Raw genomic sequence first — 23,432 nt, forward strand, 5'->3', positions numbered from 1 at the left:
CATCTTCTTCATCGTTGGTGACGGCGGCTCCATCCGTAACACTCGCATCAAGGAAAATGATCCGATAATGTTCACAAAAGTTTTTTTTTCTTACTTCTCTCATGTTTTCATCGAGAAACCTGAGATGTTTGTGCCGAGGGTCTAGGGCAGACGCGAGAAGAGGAGTTTTCACTGCATTCTCCAAGTTAGCGGTGTTTATTCGTTGCTTGAGAGATGCTGCAACAATGTTCTTGGATCACTTTCTGTGATTCTCCACGGCATATTTGAAGTACTGTAGAAGACCGCAGCTCTTAGGGGGGCGTTCACATATCACGCTTTTTGCATGCTCAAGTTCGTTATTTCCAATGTAGGCGCGCGGTATGCGCGCTCATAATGGAAGCGACGCGGTCACGATGCGCACGCGGTGCGACGTGGTCCCGTTATTTCCAGGCGCGTCCGCACAGCACCGAGTTAAAAACATCTCAACTTTTCAGAATGCCGCAAGCAAACCGCGGGTCATGTGACAAGAACTAAACATTCAGCTTCATCCTTTCCTGTAACAACGTTGAAAGCTCAGCCAAGATGAAGGAACAGCTGATCATAGCTGTATATGGATTGCCATTTTGAAATAAATTTAGTAGCAGAGCTACTGAAAGCGATTTTTTTTGTGCTGCAAATCCATTTATCCTTTGCTGAAATTTCCTCATCTTCATTGAGAGAACGCGTCGCCTCAGGAGCGCTTCTGCCCGAGCGCTTTGGAAATAAGGAGAAAGCGGAGCGCATAGCCTTTTCCATGCCTTATTAGGCGCGATATGTGAATGGCCCCTTAATCATTCATTAATTATTTTTTGCTTGCATACACCTTCAAATATGCCGTGGAGAATCACAGAAAGTGACCAAATTAGGTTTTATTGTGAACTTTTTTTTTTTTTTTTTTTTTTTGCGAAATTCGAATATCATTTTTATTTATCGAATAATTAGAGCAGAACAAATATTCGAATGTTCGACTATCCGTGCATATCCCTAATATATATATATATATATATATATACGGATAAAAAGCTAAATGTTTTCATTTCATTTTCATTTCGGTTCATTCTTTTTCTTAAAAAGTTTAAAGTTTAAAAAGTTCCATATGCAGAGCGAAATGGGAACGGTCCAGCATTTAGCAATAATTATTATTAACTCTGTTTTTATTCTTGATTTTTTCAAACTACTAGCACTTTGCATTTTTGAATTATGCCTTATGTGTGACCAAAAATGGAGTATTTTCTGTTTCAGTTGTTTGATCACGCTGGTGCCTCGCGCAGATATTCACTGGAAACAGCAGGCGTTCACCAGACATTCAGCGTTAGCAGCGGTCCACTTACTCCACATATTGTTAATTATGATTTTTTTTCCATCGATACTGAAACACGCATGAATGACAAAGCCTATTTTACCTCACGAATAATAGTTAAGCTTCAAATGGGCAACATCACGAATATGGAAACGTTTGGATTTCTCCCGAATGAAAAAGCCCAAGCTTGCCTTATACTTAGCTTTAAATTATTATTATTTTTTGTTTGTTTATAGCTAAGCCTATATTATTATATACTGCAATCATATTTATCCATTAGAATTATATATTTTTAATAATTGTTTTGTTCTGACATATTTGTTAAATTTAAAGGATTTGTTGTAAAGTGAAGGGAACAAAATATTTCTTTTTTTTTTACATGATAACATTATTAGGCCAGCCGTTATTATTTCTAAATGTAATAAAATACAATTTATACATGAATTATATAATATAAAAAAAAAATCCAGCTATTAAAAATAGGTGATTAATCCGTTAAAATGAAACCTATACACGACTCATATATATTTTTTTTCTCACAATCTTTATTTTTTAGTGTGTTTAAAAAAAAAGAAAGAAAGAAAACATGCAGCAAATGAAAAAGGCGATTAATCCGTTAAAATTTGTTACTCTGGGTTAACAGCAGTGTTGGGAAAGTTCACTTTCTACATGAACTAGTTCAAAGTTCAATTCACAAATTTTAAAATGAACTAGTTCAGTTCATAGTTCAAACTAAAAAATTTTGAACTAAGTTCACAGTTCCAAAAATGAACTAGTTCATAGTTCTTTTTTTCCGTATGTTGCTGCGAGCTATAATTTTTCAAAATTATTGACACATCCCATAAAGAATAACAGACAGCAATTATTTTATCAGTTTTAACAATGAAGCTATGCGTCAGATTTCATCTTCATATCCAATTTTGAATCCTTATCCAACGAGGGTTTACATTAGCATTGAGGGGACAGCATTTCCCCATTGTTGCTTTAATGCTTTGTCTCCCATTCTCACCGACCTTGTCATAAACATCATAAAATTCTTTTAAATTATCATACGCCTTCTTGCTACATGCTGCTGTCGCCTCCATGCTTTTTTTTTTTTTTAGATGACGCGTCGCGCATGCGGCGGACGGCGGTGCGACATTGGTGGCTGGTGTTGCCAGATTGGGTGTTTTTCCGCTACATATTAAGACCTGTTTACGGTGTGTTTTAGCCGGGTTTTCGCCTGGAAGGCTCTATAGAAATTTGGCACCCTATTGAACGAAGTTAACCTGAGAGAGCGTGCCGTTCACAGACACCAGTATGAACGAGTTGACAATAACGTTCATCAGGCATTAATACAGCACGTTCAGTTCACGTTCGCCCAAAATATGAACGAGTTCATGAACTATTGTTCAATGAACGGGTTCAGGCACAACACTGGTTAACAGTAATTATAAGTATTATATACTTCAGAGCAGAGCCTGCATGGGCCTAATCTAGGCTATCCAGGTTTTTTTTTTTCATTGCATCTGAAAATGACTTCGTTCATCACATTCATTTCATGCGCTCTGGCGCAGATCCCCCTCTCGCTTTTCTCAGCTGTGGACTCAGCTTAAAAATGTTTGATATAAAGGTTGCTGTCCCATTTTATACAGGAATTGTTCATGTAAAAAAATCAAATTATATTGTTAGTTCTAATTATTTTGTTAACACAAGTTCATTAAGGCTATTTAACATGCACTGTGACATTTTATCCGTTTTAATTTATAAACTCCTTGAGATTTTAAAGTTAGTTTAATAGTATTTAAATTCAAGTTTAAAAATAGGTTTTAACTTCTTAACACGCGACTGAATTACAGTTACCGCCGCCAACGCAACGGTACACATGGCGGTAATGCCCAATTAGGCTGTCTAATTTCTGGTTAAAATTTACTTATTCAATTTTTTAGTCATTGTTAATGTTATTTTACTGACGTTAACGGTTGCTCATTAGCATAATTTGTTTAATGTAAGCCTCATAGTATGGTAACACTTGAACAATACAATAACGTATTGTTGATCTCCTTTTAGCATGCACCTTTGTCACAAGTCCTACATAGAATTATCTTATCAGTAATTGTCTTAATTCAAATAATGCATTAATTGTTAATTTATTTAATCAGTTCTTTCATGCCTGCATTACCACAACTTATGCCAATTTTACTAAAATGTTATCCCTTTATTTACTGTAAAATTATATATATTTTTGTTTTCATTTTCAGAATTCCTAATTGTCAAGTGCAACTTGCAGTGTAGAGAACAGGCACATTTTCACTGTTGTTATTGCCCAAACACCGTTATAAGGAAAGTCCAGATTGTAAAACATTTAGCAGCATGCAAAAAAAGACAAGTTCAGCCTACAGAACCAGCCACTGTTGAGCCAGCTGCAATCAGTGAATCAACTGTCACCTGTGAACCCATTGTCCAGAATGCATCAGTTGACATCAGTGAAACAGTTGCCACCTGTGAACCAATTGTTCCCAGTGCACCACAAGTTGCCTTTAACGAACCAGCTGTGGCTGAAGAAGTACCCTTGCCTGTTAAATCCCAGCTTGTTCCCAAAAGATTGCGTATTCATAAAAAAGTGCAGTGCATTCACTGTGGAGTAACTGTCAACAAGAAAAATCTTGATGTTCATGTTCAAAGGAAACAAACTCATAAGATCTGTGATGTTACAGAAGATCGTCACCTACCTTCACAGTGCATTGACCCAGTGCGTGGTATATATGCGGTTGAAAAGTCATTTCGGAGACCATGTTCTGTAATCCACGTACAGAAAAAAAACGATATTTGTCATTATTTAATATATCGGCATCGGCTGATGTCCGTGTTTAATAGCGCCGATTTAAAGTCAGGCACGTCGGCGGGCAGCCCCGTGTTATTGTCGCAGTGGAAAGTGCTGCTGAGCATGTGGAGGACCCCAAGCCAAAACTTTTGGAAGATTCAACAACAGTCCTTGGGAGATAAAGGCAGTCAGAGAATCTCACTCTGTAAATGGGGTGGAGAAGTTGGCAGCTCTCACAAACACTGCAGCGTGATTGAGGGCTACGTTACTCCGCCCTGCTCACAGACTGCGGTCAAGCCAGCCGCCAAGTAGAAAAGCACAGTCAATCTAGCCGCCACGTTATTTCTAGGGTCGCGTATAAACTGCATATTACGGTAATACAGTCAGAGAACTGATCTGAATGCAGTGCTCTTCCAGCGAACGCTACTCCCCCTCCCCCAACACACAATCCGTTATTATCTGATGCTGAATACCAAAATAAAAACCCTCTAATACTCATATTACAAAATAAGAACAATAATATATGCTTGCTGAATCTCTACATTCGAAAAGCTATAAAAATAAAAGTTCTAGATTGCACAGACTGGTTCCACCTCAGAAAGTACAGTGTCAGCTGCATACTGCTGCATCTACTTTCAAAAATCTATAAAAATAAAAGTTATAGATACCACAGACCACTTTCACCTCAGATTGAGAGTACACCTTGCCACAATTTTAGCTGCATCGTTTCAGGACAGTCGGATGTGTAATTACAAAATAAAAGCCTCCCAAATCTCAAAAATAATCTGCTGCATCTCTACTTTCAAAAATCTATATTAAAAAAGTTATAGATTGCACAGACCACTTTCACCGCAGATTGAGAGTACACCTTGCCACAATGTCAGCTGCATCTTTTCAGGACAGTCTGATGTGGAAATACAAAATAAGAGCCTTCCAAATCTCAAAAATAGGATGCTGTATCTCTACATTCAAAAATGTATAAAAAATAAAAGTTATAGATTGCACAGACCACTTTCACCGCAGATTGAGAGGAATCCTTGCCACAATGTCAGCTGCATCGTTTCAGGACAGTCTGATGTGGAATTACAAAATAAGAGCCTCCCAAATCTCATAAATATGCTGCTGCATCTCTACATTTAAAAATGTATATTAAAAACAGTTATAGACTGCACAGGCCACTTTCACCTCAGATTGACAGCACACCTTGCCACAATCTAAGCTGCATTGTTTCAGGACAATTCTGATTTGAAATGACAAAATAAGAGCCTCCCAAATCAAAAAAAAAAATCTGCTGCATCTCTACATTCAAAAATGTATATTAAAAAACGTTATAGATTGCACAGACCACTTTCACCTCAGATTGAAAGTACACCTTACCACAGTGTCAGCTGCATCGTATCAAGACTGTCTGATGTGTAATTACAAAATAGGAGCCTCCCAAATCTCATAAATATGTTGCTGCATCTCTACTTTTAAAAATCTATAAAAATAAAAGTTATAGATTGCACAGACTACTTTCACCTCAGATTGAGAGTACACCTTGCCACAATGTCAGCTGCATCGTTTCAGGACATTCTGATGTGGAATTACAAAATAAGAGCCTCCCAAATCTCATAAACAAGCTGCTGCATCTCTACTTTCAAAAATCTATAAAAATAAAAGTTATTGATTGCACAGACCATTTTCACCTCAGGTTGAGAGTAACCCTTGCCACAATGTCAGCTGCATCGTTTCTGGACAGTCTGATGTGGAATTACAAAATAAGAGCCTCCCAAATCTCATAAACAAGCTGCTGCATCTCTACTTTCAAAATTGTATATTTAAAAAAGTTATAGATTGCACAGGCCACTTTCACCTCAGATTGAGAGTACACCATGCCATAATGTCAGCTGCATCGTTTCAGGACAGTCTGATGTGGAATTACAAAATAAGAGCCTCTTAAATCTCATTAACAAATTGCTGCATCTCTACTTTCAAAAATTTATATTTAAAATAGTTGTAGATTGCACAGGCTACTTTTACCTCAAATTGAGAGTACAACTTCCCACAAAATCAGCTGCATCGTTTCAGGACTGTCTGATGTGGAATTACAAAATAAGAGCCCCCCCAAATCTCATGAATGAGATGCTGCATCTCTATATTCAAAAATCTATAAAAATTAAAGTTATAGATTGCACAGACCACTTTCACCTCAGACTGAGAGATAAAATATAACAGATATAACACAAACAGTGTTTATACTCAATTTAATCAGAACAATTTACCATTTACAACTATTAAAAACAATTTAAAAGAACAACTGCACACTTCAAAAAAAAAAAAGGAAAAAGAAAAAAGTTTGTTTTAATGAAACAATTTAAGAGCACAATATGCAGCTCCATATGTTAGCTCTGGCCTGTTCCAGCTCTTCTTTGGCCATACCCAGGCACTGTTCATGGTACCACCTTTCACATGTGTCACACATTGGATCTAGAAATGTATAAGTTGGAAATATCAGGGAACTGCTACAGTTTAATATTGCTATTGCTTTTTACTTTATCTAGTGGTTAACAAACTCACCCAATTTATGAAACGATGCACAGATCCAGTAGGCTTTTTAAGGGAACACATGGAACAGTTTTCGGCTTCATCGAACATGCAATTTTCATATAAACAAAAATTAGTAACGCAAACAAATATTTTACTCTCGATCCAGCCTTTAAATCAGGCTTCAAAACAGTATTTTACCTCCAGTGACAATAACAATGTGTGTTACTTGTTTGTTCAACATTGGTGGTGGCATGTAGACAAACGGTGCATTTACATCCACTTCAATTTGGTGAACATATGTTTATATGACATTGGAGATCAAATACGTTCATGTATTTAGGCCTCTGCATAGTCATCTGGCATCTGTAGTTGTTATTTTCCACAGTTGTTAACTTAAAATTTTTGTTACCATGGATTACCCTTGATTGTAGAGAGACCTATCAGATGTAGGTAATGCAAGATTATAAAGATTATAATATACCGTAACTGTAACTGAAAAGTGACATTCTTATCATAACCATATCTAACTGTCAAGCTGCTTAAGAGACTTGGTAAGCATGAAAGTTTTCTTTCAAAAGCCATTCAAATAGTGATGTTTACCATCTTTGGACTGGCACTGTATATTGTAAAGTACAAAATCACTTAAAAACTATTTGATTATTGTAAACTAATAGTTAACAAACTGCCATTAGTACATTAGTCAACTTCATACAAACACTGATTTTGTAAGTCAATGTCACTGGAATCAACACTGTTATTAACCATTTTATAATATGGTTCCATTGTTTAACGTACTACAATTGGTAAGTTATGTAAAAGTACTGTTCATTCTTATTCCATGGTGACTAAATTAGTTAAACCTATGTATTCAACATTAACTAATGCATAGTTACATTCAGAAGTTATAAGCAACAATATGCATTTTTCATATCTCTTGACCAATAGGTGGGACAACACCAAAACACTTCAGGTAGTCTTAGGTCATACTTGTTTGACTCAAGTCTCAATTTGCCAAACCGTTTCAGACATCTAGCCTCTCATCCTTTTTTAGATGTTTTTCGTAGAATTTGTTCGTGTCTTATTCGATAATGGCTGGACAAATCAATTTGAATGCCAAAAATTTTTGCCAGCATGTTCTGAAGATGATATGAGCAAATTTTAGCTGAAAATCAGACAATCCAACAAGCAGGTTTTTCGAACAATAGAAATTAGTGAAAAAACTGAACCTTATGATTTTTACAATTTTGGTATTCATTCGAGTCAGCATGAGCCAATATTTCCTTCTGTGGCTTATGGTTTAAAAGTTCTTATAATAATCATGCGTAAAAATTTGGAAAAGTGGTGGTGTTAGAGACTCCAAATTTGCTTGGGTTAATGTGTTGAGACTGTCCTCTATCAGTGTACCAAATTTGACAACTTTCCTGCAAGTGGCTCTATGGGCTTCCATAGACTCAAGGGTGGAAGAAATGGACAAAGACGAATAAGAACTTTTGAACTTTAAGAACTTTGGTGCTTGGCCCCTAATAATAATGCCAATGGATGCAATGTGTGCCTATGCCTTTCAACTAATAACTCTAATAACTTCAATTTATAACTGATTTGTTATACTTGAATTCTGCTTGGTGCATTTGAATTTTGACTTGAGTCAGATGTGAGAAGCTGCATTTCATTATACATTTAAGCACACAGCAGACAAGAACTTGTTTTACAAACCTGATGATTTGAGTACCTGTAGAGCCATCATTTTTCATTCATTGCCCATTTCCTTTCTGGAAGTTCCAAATTGTAAAATGGGAACATTTGGAAATGCTTTCATTATTTCCCTTGCCATCTAAAAAAATCAATGATATAAGACCATCATGTAATATGTCAGACTCCAGCATATGGCAGCTTTTTTAACTAGAATTCCCCAAATTTTTTACTTGTCATTTGGTACAATCAAATAAAAATAAAACAATGGCACAAAGATTTACTTAATATAAAGAAGATAAGAGAGAGAGAGGTATTACAGTACACCTCACATACCAAGACAACAATGACGCCACAGCTACTGCCATCCTGCTGGACTGGATGTGTCATAACTCCTCCTTTCCACTGTATATTCAGCCACTCTGTTTTTCTTTGGTGCGTATTCCTAATTTGTATGTACAGTCGTGGCCAAAAGTTTTGAGAATTACAGAAATATTGGAAATTGGAGAAGTTGCTGCTTAAGTTTTTATAATAGCAATTTGCATATACTCCAGAATGTTATGAAGAGTGATCAGATGAATTGCATAGTCCTTCTTTGCCATGAAAATTAACTTAATCCCAAAAAAACCTTTCCACTGCATTTCATTGCTGTCATTAAAGGACCTGCTGAGATCATTTCAGTAATCGTCTTGTTAACTCAGGTGAGAATGTTGACGAGCACAAGGCTGGAGATCATTATGTCAGGCTGACTGGGTTAGAATGGCAGACTTGACATGTTAAAAGGAGGGTGATGCTTGAAATCATTGTTCTTCCATTGTTAACCATGGTGACCTGCAAAGAAACGCATGCAGCCATCATTGCGTTGCATAAAAATGGCTTCACAGGCAAGGATTGTGGCTACTAAGATTGCACCTAAATCAACAATTTATAGGATCATCAAGAACTTCAAGGAAAGAGGTTCAATTCTTGTAAAGAAGGCTTCAGGGCGTCCAAGAAAGTCCAGCAAGCGCCAGGATCGTCTCCTATAGAGGATTCAGCTGTGGGATCGGAGTGCCACCACTCGGCAGTGCCACCACCACGGCAGCAGGCAGGTGTGAGCCCATCTGCACGCACAGTGAGGCGAAGACTTTTGGAAGATGGTCTGGTGTCAAGAAGGGAAGCAAAGAAACCACTTCTCTCCAAAAAAAACATCAGGGACAGATTGATCTTCTGCAGAAAGTATAGCGAATGGACTGCTGAGGACTGGGGCAAAGTCATATTCTCTGATGAAGCCCCTTTCCGATTGTTTGGGGCATCGGCAAAAAGGCTTGTCCCGAGAAGAAAAGGTGAGGGCTACCATCAGTCCTGTGTCATGCCAACAGTAAAGCATCCTGACACCATTCATGTGTGGGGTTGCTTCTCATCCAAGGGAGTGGCCTCACTCACAATTCTGCCCAAAAACACAGCCATGAATAAAGAATGGTACCAAAACACCCTCCAGCAGCAACTTCTTCCAACAATTCAACAACAGTTTGGTGAAGACAATGCATTTTCCAGCACGATGGAGCACCGTGCCATAAGGCAAAAGTGATAACTAAGTGGCTCGGGGACCAGAATGTTGAAATTTTGGGTACATGTCCTGGAAACTCCCCAGATCTTAATCCCATTGAGAACTTGTCAAGAGGCTGACAAGTTCAAGAGGCTGGTGGACAAACAAAAACCCACTAATTCTGACAAACTCCAAGAAGTGATTATGAAAGAATGGGTTGCTATCAGTCGGGATTTGGCCCAGAAGTTGATTGAGAGCATGCCCAGTCGAATTGCAAAGGTCCTGAAAAAGAAGGGCCAACACTGCAAATACTGACTCTTTGCATAAATGTCATGTAATTGTCGATAAAAGCCTTTGAAACGTATGAAGTGCTTGTAATTATATTTCCGTACATCACAGAAACAACTGAAACAAAGATCTAAAAGCAGTTTAGCAGCAAACTTTTTGAAAACTAATATTTATGTAATTCTCAAAACTTTTGGCCACGACTGTACTCACTAGGTGTGATGTATAATTTAAATATGTGTTAATTAAGAACAAAGTACATAAAATTTGAAATCAAATTACTAGTCTATTCCAAATGTTTAATATACATATGTTTATAACTTAATTATTATAGTGTTTTTTAATTCTTAGTTTCCAGAATGTAAATGATGTAAATAATTGTATTACTTTAAAGTCATACGAAGTCTAAACAATGTTTGGATCAATTGTGATTTGATTCATTTAACCTTTAGGCCTCCTGGTCTATTTCCCATATCAAAATTACTTGTGATATGGGAAAAATAGCAATATGACATAATGACATCTTTTAAACACTTCAGTCTATGCATGCTTATTGGGTTCTTTGGTGTACTACTGTGGTGAATGCAAATCTATTAAAATGTATCTTTAGTATCCCCAGCAACTGAACATCTTCACAACAATCGAAGTTTGTTTGTCGATGAGCTATCTATCAATATTTTTTTCACCTGCTGTGTGTATTTACTGTTCAGTTATTTATTTAATGATGATTTATATATAATATAAATATTATTTATATATTATTATAACAGTAGCACAAAACTACTATTTGAAATTGTACAAATGCTAAATTGTATTTTGTTACCAAGTACTTGTATTATTATTTACTTGTAATGTTTAATGAAAATAAAGTTGTATTTAAGCTGTATCTAAAGATGTTGAGAAATGTCCCACCAATATCAACAACTTGTACACATTCTATGCCGTGAAAGCAAAACCTTTAGATGTGTAATAACAGTAGACAAAGTCATTAAAACTTTGTTACTGGGTAGGTAAATAAATATAGAAAATTCTGTGCAACTGCATTCACGTAGCCATAGAATGTGGCATATGTGGGATGTGACAATGAGTTACATAAAGAATACCTGAGTTTTTGGGCAGCATGAATTGAGTCATCTTTCTCTGTGGAACTTTTTGCTGGGTCTACCAGGTACACTGTGTGGTTGACCGCATTTATGAACTGAAAATGATAAGGTGAAACAACTGCTACTAATACTGAGTAGATCCAGACTTGGTAATGACAAAATGAAGTTATTCACCTACTCACCAGAAACTTCCAATGGACATTGTCAATGTTCACAAAAGAAACAATTCCCTGGTAATTGTTCAAGTTAATCTACCAAAGAACACAAACATTATATCAGCTTTGCAATTATTAAGTACATTTGCCTTTTAAAAATATTATGACATTAACCATAATTCTGCATGTGGTTAGGGTTAGGCTAGGTTAGGTTCTATAATACTGAAGATATATAATATTGGTCTATGGAAACACATACACACAAAATTGCATATCCATACTATAGTCAGTCCACCATAACTACCTTTGACAATTTTTGCCGGGCAAGCTGAGGTTTTTCCCCAAACAGAATCACACCTGCTATGTAGTGATTAAGAATGTAAATGGAATTCCCGATCTCTAGCTCACTGGCAGCAATATGAAACAGGGCTTCAATTATCTATGGAAAACAATTGCATATTTTTTTTACAAATTTGTGTTATACATTAAGAGTACAACATTTAGTAACCATTGATCACATCATTGTTCTATCTAGAATAAATATTTCTCTTATTATTATTTACAATATAAAAAATGCTATTTTCTATGTAACATCAGCAAGATTGCAGCAATTTGTACTTTTATCTCAAAATGAGTCACTGTGTTTCAATTTAACCATTTCAATATTGCAATGTATACACACAGAAACACAGGCTACAAAGAACCACACAGTATTTATCCATATGTCACCCTGGACCATAAAAGCAGTCATAAGGCTAAATTGTTTAAAATATTTACACATCATCTGAAAGCTGAATAAATAAGCTTTCCATTAATGTATGGTTTGTTAGACTTTGACAATATTTGGCCAAAATACAATTATTTGAAAATCAAAATACTGAGAAAATCGGCCTTTAAATTTGTCCAAATGAAATCCTTAGTAATGCATATTACAAATTAAAAATTAAGTTTTGATATATTTACATTTAAGTCTGTGATCTGCCATAATGCAAGACGACGCATCACATGCCTACATGAGAACATGCTCAGGAGGACGCGCTTAGAACAGTTTGGACATGAATAAGAGGTAAAAAAAAACAAAAAACTTTATAAATACTTTTCAGGTTCTAGCATAGACTGATCATTTTGTGCATTTAAACATCGATGTATCGTTACAAGACACAGGGTTTAATTTGGTTTTGTTTATGTTTTTTTGTGGCGAGTATGTAATTATTTAGTAGTTCTTTATTATTTGTCCTTGTTAATTTGTAGTTCTTAATGAGTCTAATTTCATTCTGTTATTTTTTGTCCCCTAATAGGCAGTCCTACATGGAATTTTACTTTCAGATTTTTTGTTTCCATATTTGTTAATCGTAGTAGCTGAAGTGGTAATGTAGATCTACTCATTATTCCTGCACTACATTCTTTACAGTTATGTATGAAACATGGACCTTTATTTTATAGTACCGGTATATTTATAATTTTATATACAGGTTTATAGTTATGAAAAGTTACTAAAGCCTATTTTAAATATAAAAAATAAATGTATGCTGTACCTCGCCATTTAGCCACTGGTGTGGCCGAAGTGTACACAGTTCACTGTGATGAATGATAAATGATGTTCCTTTGGTTTGTGTAGGGATCACAGAAACCACAACCTCAGTGTCTCTCCTTTTCCTACAAATTTCAACCAAACATGAAAGACAGTTAAACAGAAATGTAATGTGTTTTTCAATAAGATTTTTTATTTTAACTACTGTTTTTATTCTTTAAAATATTCAGACAAACTAGAACCTTTAAAAGGTAATACTATGAGTATGAACATTTGATAAAAGAAAGCATTCTTACTTGATGCTGTGGGGTTGCTGTTGTCTTTGCCTTGTTATCAACAATGTTTTCATGGTCCCCCTCCAGGGATGACCTTGGCTGTGGTGGCGAGATTTGTTTTCCAATGGGACCCTCAGACACTGAGGACTATAACAGTTTAAAAACAGATCAGATTTTTAAGGAGCCTCATGAGACAGTGCTTCTGTTTGTCTTTTAAATCAATTAGTTTTTTGTTTTTTTGGAGTGGATGAAATTTCCATTGGTGCATAAGAATTAGGACTGTTATGTTATGTGAAGATTATGAATTTCATTTATTTCTGTAGAACGCATGACAGCATTACATTGACACTATACCTTCTTTTTTGATGTCTTGAAAGGGAAAAGCTTGTGGATTGGTGAGACATATCTTCCCCGTTTTTTCTGTTGCTTTTCTTTCCATCTTTCTTTTTCTACTCTGTAAGTCTACATAAAGTAAGGGATTTGTAGATATGGTTTACATATCAAAGCATAGAATGGAATGACACACTACATGTAATTAAGTTGGCTTGAGAAAGCTGAAATCCTATTTAAACTTATTATGTTTGCTTGGCAACAAGCCAACATACCGTTATGCTATTTAAACTTCTTATTTTTATTATTAAGTTGGCTTGAGAAAGCCAACTTACTGATATTGTATTTAAACTTCTTATTAAGTTGGCTTGAGAAAGCCAACTTACTGAAATCCTATTTAAACTAATTATGTTGGCTTGGCAACAATTTTTAAATGTTTAATACCTTACCCATAGACTTACATTGTCTGAGAAAAATCGCGCCCCTACAGTTGCAATACCCGTTCTAAGGTTTCATTTCACTTTTAAATCGGTCAATACAAGTAAAGAATACAATTTCCCTCAAACTGACAAGCTAAACCAACATATCTGATTATTACAGGGGTCAGGGCTCATTAATAATTGATTTCTGGGCAGAGAGCAGTCAGAAAGACGAGAGAAGAATCACGGCTGGTCAGCTCAGGCATTGTCTCCACGGAGCTCACAGCGAGCAAATTTATTATTAATTTATTATTTATTATTTATTATTATACAAATTTATTTGTATTATTTGTATAATATTTATTTGTATTATACAAATTTATTATTCTTCTATTATTAGAAGAAACAGTCGAGCTACAGAGAAGGACAGCAGCTTGTGAGTGTTTTGCCTTGTTTTCTCATTAGACTAGTGTGTGATCGTCATTGCTAGGAAAGTGTTTTGGGTTAAATTGTGTGTGTCTTACCCTGGTTAATACGTGCTGAAAGTGGCGCTTGGTTTTGCGTTTGCCTATCGCGGGACTGCCTGGTTTCGATCTGCTAAATAGTGAGGCGTGGCCAAAGCCAGTGAAAGTACTTAATTAGCTGTTTAGAAAGCACTTGTCAGAAGAAACAGTCGAGCTACAGAGAAGGACAGCAGCTTGTGAGTGTTTTGCCTTGTTTTCTCATCAGACTAGTGTGTGATCGTCATTGCTAGGAAAGTGTTTTGGTTTAAATTGTGTGTGTCTTACCCTGGTTAATACGTGCTGAAAGTGGCGCTTGGTTTTGCATTTGCCTATCGCGGGACTGCCTGGTTTCGATCTGCTAAATAGTGAGGCGTGGCCAGCTGACTTCAATCACAGGTAATCAGGCTAATACAAAAGCGCTAAGTTTCACCGTGGCAGCGGTCGTGGCAGCCCTCGTGTGAGCCCTCCTCGTGTGAAGACGGACGAGTGTAAAGACGATCGACTCTACCTGCACGACTCCACCGAGCAAGGACACCGACAGGGCACTTGAGTATTGCTTTTCTCCTCTTTCGATACTTTTTGTATACCTTGTTCTCAAATATCTTACACTTGTAGTCACTATGTGCTTTTAGATCTCTACTATCACTACTAACACTCGGAGAGCACGCTATGGACGTCGCAGGAAGGCCTGTCTGACAAACCTACGGCCTGTCCCTCTGACCTCTACTACTACGCTCTCTATTCCAGTTGGTCTCTGGAACTGCCAGTCTGCAGTTAACAAAGCAGACTTCATTTCTTCTCTTGCTACTCATTCCGGTCTCAACCTCATGGCACTGACAGAGACTTGGATCAAACCTGAAGATACTGCCACCCCTGCAGCCCTCTCCACTAATTTCACTTGTTCCCACACTCCTCGTACCACTGGGAGGGGTGGAGGGACAGGTCTCCTTATATCAAAAGAATGGAAATTTGATCTTCAGCCATCACCTACAGGTACTGGTTCATTTGAATCACATGCCAGTACTGTAACCCACCCTGTTAAAATCCAGTTTGTGGTCATTTATCGTCCCCCAGGTCAATTGGGAAACTTCTTGGAGGAGTTGGATGTGCTGCTATCAAACTTTCCTGAAGATGGTACTCCTCTGGTACTGCTTGGTGACTTCAACATCCACCTAGATAAACCCCAGGCTGCTGACTTCAAAACTCTGCTCTCCTCATTTGATCTCAAGCTAGTGTCCACTACAGCGACTCACAAATCAGGCAACCAACTGGACCTCATCTACACGCGCTGTTGCTCTGTGGACAATTCTTCAGTTGCTCCACTGCACACCTCGGACCACTTCCTCATTACTGCTAACCTAGCACTTACTCCTGAAGTGCCTCACACTCCAACGCAGGTCACCTTTCGACGGAACCTACGCTCACTCTCTCCATCTCGCCTATCTTCTATGGTTTCATCCTCACTTCCTGCACTCTCTCAGTTCTCTGCTCTGGACACGAACAGCGCTACGGACACTCTTTGCTCCACTTTAACATCTTGCTTGGACAACTTTTGCCCACTGTTGTCTAGACCAGCACGCACTGCCCCATCTGCCCCCTGGCTGTCTGAGGTTCTCCGTGAATATCGCTCTAAACTCAGGGCTGCAGAGAGGAAATGGCAGAAATCAAGAAACTCTACAGACCTCAGTGTGTATCAGTCTCTCCTCTCTTCCTTCTCTGCAAATGTCTTCACGGCTAAAACATCCTACTACCACAACAAAATTAACAGCTGTTGTGACGCTCGGACACTCTTCAAGACTTTCTCTTCTCTTCTTAATCCGCCGCCGCCACCTCCTCCATCGACTCTTACAGCGGACGACTTTGCAGTTTTCTTCACAAATAAGACGAGATCCATCAGCGGCCAATTCTACACACCGCAGACTGAGGACAACTTCACAATGACCGATGCACACTCTTTCTCCTCCTTCTCCCCACTCTCAGAGATGCACGTCTCCGAACTTCTCCTGTCCAATCATCCTACTACTTGTCCACTTGATCCGGTCCCCACTCACCTCCTTCAAGCGATCTCTTCTTCAGTCATACCTTCGCTTACTCACGTTATCAACTCCTCTCTTCACTCTGGAACATTTCCCTGAGCATTCAAGCAGGCTCGGGTAAGCCCACTGCTCAAGAAACCATCTCTAAATCCAGCGCTGCTTGAAAACTACAGACCAGTATCCCTTCTTCCATTCATTGCAAAGACACTTGAGCGAGCTGTGTTCAACCAGTTTTCTATATTCCTTGTACAGAACAACCTCCTGGACAGCAACCAATCTGGCTTCAAAAGTGGCCACTCAACTGAGACTGCTCTGCTCTCGGTTACTGAAGCCCTGCGACTAGCAAGAGCAGCTTCAAAATCCTCGGTACTCATCTTACTGGACCTGTCTGTTGCTTTTGACACTGTTAATCACCAGATTCTCCTGTCCACCCTCAGAAAGATGGGCATCTCTGGAACAGCACTCCTGTGGGTTAAGTCCTACCTCTCTGACAGATCCTTCAGTGTGTCTTGGAGGGGTGATGTTTCAAAGTCACACCACCTTGCTACTGGGGTCCCTCAAGGCTCAGTACTTGGACCACTTCTCTTCTCAATCTACATGACATCATTAGGATCTGTCATTCAGAAGCATGGCTTTTCTTATCACTGCTACACTGATGACACCCAACTCTACCTCTCATTCCAACCAGATGACCCGACGGTAGCTGCTCGCATTTCATCCTGTCTGAGGGACATCTCTAGCTGGATGAATGACCATCACCTTCAGCTTAACCTTACGAAGACAGAACTCCTGGTGATTCCAGCTAACCCATTGCTTCATCACAACTTCTCTATACAGCTGGGCTCATCAACCATTACTCCTTCGAGGACAGCTAGAAACCTAAGAGTTGTGATGGATCATCAGTTAAGCTTCACAGACCACATTGCTACAACTACCCGGTCCTGCAGGTTTGCCTTATACAACATTAGGAAGATTAGACCCTTCCTGTCAGAGCAAGCAACCCAACTTCTTGTCCAAGCTCTTGTTCTCTCCAGACTGGACTATTGTAATGCTCTCCTGGCGGGCCTTCCTGCATGTACTGTCAAGCCTCTGCAATTGATCCAGAATGCAGCAGCGAGGGTTTTCTTCAATGAGCCAAAGAAAGCTCACGTTACTCCGCTCCTCATCAGGTTACACTGGCTACCAGTAGCTGCTCGCATCAAATTCAAGGTACTGATGCTAGCCTACAAGACGACCACTGGCACGGCACCAACTTACCTAAACTCATTGGTTAAATCTTATGTGCCCTCCAGAAGTTTGCGCTCTGCAAGTGATCGACGCCTTGTGGTACCATCCCAAAGAAGTTCAAAATCACTCTCAAGGACCTTTTCCTGGACTGTCCCCAGCTGGTGGAATGACCTCCCAATCTCAATTCGTACAGCTGAGTCTTTACTCATTTTCAAGAAACAGCTAAAGACTCATCTTTTTCGCCTGCACTTAACCAACTAACACTAGCACTTTTCCTTTTCTTGTCTTTTAATTAAAAAAAACAAACAAAAAAAAAACACCTACCTATGCGTTCTATACTAGACTAACTGAGACTTGTCATGGCACTTGTATACTGTTGTTGTTCTCTTGTTGACCTGACTGCTTCTATTGTTCTCATTTGTAAGTCGCTTTGGATAAAAGCCTCTGCTAAATGATTAAATGTAAATGTAAATGTAAATTATTATTTAAGACCTTTTTAAATTAAATTATATCGGCGATTGCACGCAATCTACCCGTTAGAACACACCAAGAGCTAAATTCAGATGTTTCTGAACTGTTTAAAGTAATAACATGATATATTCGCGGCAGCCAACTGATGTTATGCGAGCGATGTATTCTCTGAACACTTGAATTCCACATAGAGAATTTACAGCCTTTTACATTAAAACACTGAAGCGAAACGGCAAAAAACAATTAGAAGAATATATTATACACATGAAAATGAGTGTTTATATGTGCTTGTGAGATTTTCTCTGTCAGGCTGAAGGTCACAGCGATTGCTCAGCGTTGCATAACAGGGAACTACACTGCGACCAAAATGGTCACATATGCATCACTGATTATTGTTGTACCTACTTATGTGTTATGCTATGATTTAATATGAGCATTTATTAAAACAGAAATGTGTATTTTAAAAATAAGTTTTATAACGTGCTCCGAGCATTCAACACATCAAGTTGGCTTCAGCCCCGCGATGCGGGAAAGCTAAACTGAGCAGCTGGTGACTCGCGCTGTGTTCGGTCTGCACGAGAGAGAGAGCCGCGTCTCACGAACAGCAACACTGAACCGAGCTCTCCTTCAGGACGTTCACGTCCTCCTGCACCTGAACGAACAAATACAAATCGCAGTTTAAACATGCAGAAAAGGATGTGAAAGAGATTAATTCAGCACCGCAGTGTTCTGTTGTTCAGGGAGCAAGCAGAGACGCGTCTCAAAGTCTTCTTGTTTTTGTACCGACAACAAATGCATACAAAATATGTCGAAATACCCGTCTTGGAAAGTGCGTTCGAAAAAGTATGCGGTTATGTCTCAAGTGAAAGTAAAGAGTTGCAAAAAAAATCGGATGTGTATCATTATAATGGATGCATTTGTCTCTTAAGGTGACCGCGCCTAATTTACTAGCTCTGCTGTCAGTGTCTTTAATGTATGAAAATGAAAGTAAATCACTCACTGCTCTTGATTGAATTACTTTGTAGTTTTAACAAGAATTTATCCAAAGTCAATCCAAAAATCAGATAGAATTGTTTTACTAGTGGGTGCAGGCCACTAGTTCATTTATGTAAGTGAGTATGGCAAAATAGTGATCTGTGAAATATTATACCCAAAAATTCTTCATACTGTAGACTACCAGTGAAATTGATTAAAAATAATAATTAATTAGGGACCTGACCATGTTTTGCTTAAGTGTTTCTTTCTTTAATTGCTAATGCAACCTTTTTACACCACAGACTGAACCAAATTAAGCATCACTTGCTTGGTAACTGTTCAACAAAGTATTGATAGTTGTGTAAATATTGTCATACTGACAGTTGTCTGAAGATTTGGTTGATTCCATTACATCTTTTTATCAATGTTATCAGACATTATCAAGATGAATTTGTTCTGACACAGTTTAACCCTGAGTTATTGTCATATTTTATTACCAATTTCTAAACTACAGCAAATAAACTGTGATAATGTGAGAACTGTTGAAGGTGTCTGAAAACATTTTGGTTTGATTGTGTATTTTATTTTACAGTGAAGACTATGCAGTGCTATTTTAAATTAACAAAAACAAACTTAAAAAATGTACTTGTTTGTTAAAAAACAATTTTAAACAGGGCCCGCTGTACAACCTGCACCGGGTCCCCTCTAACCCCAGCTACAAGACGGAGCAATGCACTGTGTGTACTGTAATAAATAGAACAAGGCATGTGGTTTAAAAGATGACAAGTAAAACAAAAAACACATCTGTATGCAATACAGTTTCATTATTGTTCATTATTATCCAATAATTACTATAAATAATTTGTGCGACCAAATCATGTTATGCACCAGTAACTGAAAAAGTTATTAGCACAAGAGCCACCAGTGGTAAAAGTTAGTGTAGTTCCCTGTGGTCAAGTCATTTATATATTTTTTAAGAGCTTCTTAAAATACAATATTACTCCGAATTGCACACAATCCACCCTTTAGAACACAACAAGAGCAAAATCCAGGGGTTTTTGAGCCGTGTATGTGTGCAAAATGCAATATTTGACATTGCGAAGGGAAAAAAAGTCACATGACAGCTGCGTTTCGGGGCGAGATCGGACAAATAAATACACATTTCATTAACACTGACAAGCTAAACACACAACTAAAACAGAAGTTATTCTCTACTTTAGTTCATACACTGCTATTTTACTTGCTGATATCAGTTTAAAAGTCCAAACTCTCACAGTCAAGCTGTATTCGCAATCAGTCACTAACGTTAGAAAATATTAACTATTATCGGACTTCTAAATTAATTGCATCTGCTCAAACCAAGGCACATTATGCATCTGGTATACATAATGGCATAAACTGATGAGTTATGTGTTTTTGGCTCTAAATTATTTAAATTATTCTAAATTATTAACCGTTTTTGGTAAATTATATTGCTGAAATGAATTGACCTTTTGTAAATCTAAATGTGTTTAAATGCAAAATCCATTTAGCCTACTGGTGTATGAAATGGATCTGAAGTAAAATATTCTGACAAACTAGGGTAAAATACCAGTATATATCATATATACCAAGCTTTGGAGAATTGCAATTTTTTTTTACAATTGTACCTTATATTTTGTACATTTAACCAGATTGCTCAAATGTTTATTCATCTCAATCTTTCTCTTTGTACTTTCTACAAAATATGTTATGTTCAATAAATCACAAAAACAATTTCCTTTACTTTATCTGTTTACTGTTTACTTACAGTTGACTTAGTGCATCTGACACCTGCATTCTTCAAGTAAAAATGTAAAAATCAAAAATATAAATATCAAACTCAAATCCTATCCTGCAGTGCAAAAAGGTCAATATAAACCAAAGCAATGTCATTTCAATTAAAATGTTCCTCTAAAACAAATCTGTTATTGTAGCTTCTTGACGCTCTCCTGCAGGTCTTCCAGTGTTTTTGCTAGGGCTTGCAGCTCTTCCTTTTTCTCGGCCACACTTTTGCGATAAGCATTGGATTTGGACAGTAATGTGAAGTCCTGTTTTTTTTCTGCTTTCATTGCCATTTCGTCTGCCTCTTTCTGCATCATCTCACTGCTTTTCATTATTCTTCTCTGTTTTGCTTGGACATTTTCTATGTCTTGGTGGAGCTCCTTTCTTTTCTTCTCATTTGCAGTTTGTTCTTTATTCTTTTTTTCATCCTCAAGGTATTACATATACCTAATTCTTGCTCCTTTGCAGTGTTGGATTAGGTCTTTTGGCAAGGCTTCATCAACTGCACGCTCAGCCATTGCATTCTGGACCAGGCACAATGCTATCAGACTCCTCTCCTTCAAGTTTTCCACTAGCATGTCCTTGTTCATGGAGTACCCTCGCTCCACTGCTGCTTGTCCATGAGACAGAGTTAGGAGACATTTCATCATGTCCCACAGTGCTGCATACTCTGCTCTGCCACTGATAAATCTCCCAAAAAATTCTTCAAGCCTGCAACTGTATGAAAAATCTTGGAATTCTGCCTTGAGGTTTGCACTTGCATGCACTGAGAATATTTTATACTAAGCAAGGATTTTGTCGCACTCTGAGGCAGTGCACCATCCTGCATTGAGGATAACCTGTAGGAGTTTCTCAAACATTGCTATTGCATGCTCAGTCTCTGTCACCATGATCACAGGGTCGAGGTAGCTCATGTGCCGCACTGCTGGGTACATAAGAGGACTTCTCTCCATAATTTTTTTGCAGGTCACTGCAAGGAAGGAGACACATTCCTTCTTGAAAACCTGTATGTTCACTGGATTTTCCTGGAGCTTTTTAGATGCTTTCTCCAAAGCTTGTTTTGTGGCAAATCCGGTGTCCAATTGTTTGAGTGGCACATGGATTGACTTGTTTTGGACATCGTTTCAGCAGCTGGACAGGTGTTTTCATCTTCTGCAATTCTTCTCTCTTAATAAAGCATGACAGCAAGCATCTCAGGATGGACTCAAGCTCTTTTGCAAGGAAAGGCACCATTGGTGCATCGGTCTGGAATTTCTCCAAAAAAGACTTCAGCTGTCTAGCAACAAATGCAAAAAACTGGAGCTTAGCCTGAAAGAGAGGGTCAGCTGTGGCCCCTTTTACTGTACAGTAGGATGCAGATGATGGTACTTTGCTTTTCGGGAGTTTCTGGTGGCTGCTGATGTACTGTTGCACAGCTGGCCACACTTCCACTGCCCGCCCTGCGACTGTCAAGTCTTCAACCCATCGATGGGCACAGAACTTCAGAGGAAATGTTGTTGTTTTGGTCACCTCAATGAAGTCAGCTCGTCTTGCTGGTGAGTCATGGAACATCTGCCAAAGTGCTCTGAGGACATCTCCCACCTTCCAACCTGTTTCTCTCTCTCCATCTTGAAAACTTCCATGAAGAACATGCAAACCACAACTTCCCAAATTTATCATCTTTGGTGCATCTGGGTCCTCTTGGCTTTTGTCCTCTTGGAATATCCTCAGGAGCTTCCAGTTGACAGCAGGGCCATCCATTGACATCTGTAACAGCTTATTGGGATTAAGTGGTGACAGAGCTCTCTTGATCCTTTCCAGAAGTTTCTCTGCTTCCCAAAAACTCTGAATCAAAATAATGCACCACAACCTTCCCTTCACGTTCACTCCAGTGCCTCACTACAACATCCAACTGTTCTGTCTGTGTCACTTTATTCAGGCATTCATCAAAAGAAACTACATAGCATGGCGCTTTTCTTATATCATTAATCCGTTGCTCTTTGAAATAAGGACCCAAGCCAAAACATATAAGGTAAGCTGCTTTTGTTGCACCACATGAAAACTTCTTGGCAATCTCACTGTCTGGGAACATCTGACCAAAAATGGTGTTGGAGTTGGAGTTGGAGTTGAAAGAGTAGTGTGACATCACCATCTTAATTACCCAGCGAATCTCTGCTTCTAACACAGCTTGGCTTGAAAAGAATGCTAAGCTGCCCTGTGTTTCTGAGCTTGTTCTCTGTCCACTTGTACTAGGCAATTGTAATGCTGTACTTTCATTACTGGCACTTTCCTCATGTACACTGGCTGTTGGTAGCTCTCTGTTTGTTGGACAGCTACTTCCCTCTCCTGTGTCTGTTGAAGTCTTCCTCATGAAATCTGTCATTCTTCTTCCACTGTTTAACTGTCCAGAAACCTTGACATGGCCTTGTCTCCGTGCATGACTCCTGAGTGCTGAGACTCCCATGTTACCGAT

The 23,432-nt window shown here is 38.2% G+C and overlaps 1 long non-coding RNA gene and 1 pseudogene across 1 annotated transcript; one reads left to right on the forward strand and one right to left on the reverse strand.

Moving 5' to 3' along the window:
- The window catches only part of LOC132099126 (NACHT, LRR and PYD domains-containing protein 3-like), a 476,979-nt pseudogene that overhangs the window by 63,361 nt on the left and 390,186 nt on the right, over positions 1–23,432 (forward strand).
- LOC132099163 (uncharacterized) lies at positions 11,267–13,059 on the reverse strand. The gene is made up of 4 exons (XR_009423035.1): positions 12,946–13,059; positions 11,715–11,849; positions 11,438–11,506; positions 11,267–11,350 (listed from the first exon to the last, which is right to left on the reverse strand). It is a non-coding gene; the product is annotated as an uncharacterized LOC132099163 (long non-coding RNA).

The sequence above is a fragment of the Carassius carassius genome, chromosome 22, assembly GCF_963082965.1.
Source record: "Carassius carassius chromosome 22, fCarCar2.1, whole genome shotgun sequence".
Classification (NCBI taxonomy): domain Eukaryota; kingdom Metazoa; phylum Chordata; class Actinopteri; order Cypriniformes; family Cyprinidae; genus Carassius; species Carassius carassius.